The following is a 687-nucleotide window of genomic DNA, read 5'->3' as shown; positions in this document are numbered from 1 at the left end:
AAAATTCAACCAAATCCCTACAAAATTTACCCAAATTCCTGCAAAATTCACCTGAATCCCTCCCAAATTCCCCCAAATCCCTGGAAAATCCACCCCAATCCCAAATCCACCCAAATCCCTCCCAAATTCCTGCAAAATTCACCAAAATCCACCCAAATCCCTGAAAAATTCACCAAAATCCCTGCAAAATTCACCCAAATCCCTGGAAATCCCTCCCAAATTGCTGCAAAATTCGCCCAAATCCATCCCAAATCCCTGCAAAATTCACTCAAATCCATCCCAAATCCCTCCCAAACCCCTGGAAAATTCACCCAAATCCCTACAAAATCCACCCAAATTCATGCAAAATTCACCCAAATCCCTTCAAAATCCACCCAAATCCCTCCCGAATCCATCCAAATCCCTGGAAAATTCATCCAAATTCACCCAAATCCCTGCAAAATTCACCCAGATCCATCCCAAATCCCTCTCAAATCCCTGGAAAATTCACCCAAATGTCTCCCAAATCCCCCCAAATCCCTGGAAAATTCACCCAAATGTCTCCCAAATCCCCCCAAATCCCTGGAAAATCCCCCAAATCCCTGGCAAACAGGATCCCATCCCATCCCTCACGTTTTTCCTGCTGGCAATGGCCTGTTGGATCCACAGCAGCTCCATCATCAGGTGATTCCTGTAGGATTGCAGCTC

This window comes from Malurus melanocephalus, unplaced genomic scaffold, assembly GCF_030028575.1.
Source record: "Malurus melanocephalus ecotype Western Australia unplaced genomic scaffold, MMel_1.1 scaffold_2061, whole genome shotgun sequence".
Taxonomy (NCBI): Eukaryota; Metazoa; Chordata; class Aves; order Passeriformes; family Maluridae; genus Malurus; species Malurus melanocephalus.
This window is presented reverse-complemented; position numbering follows the sequence as displayed.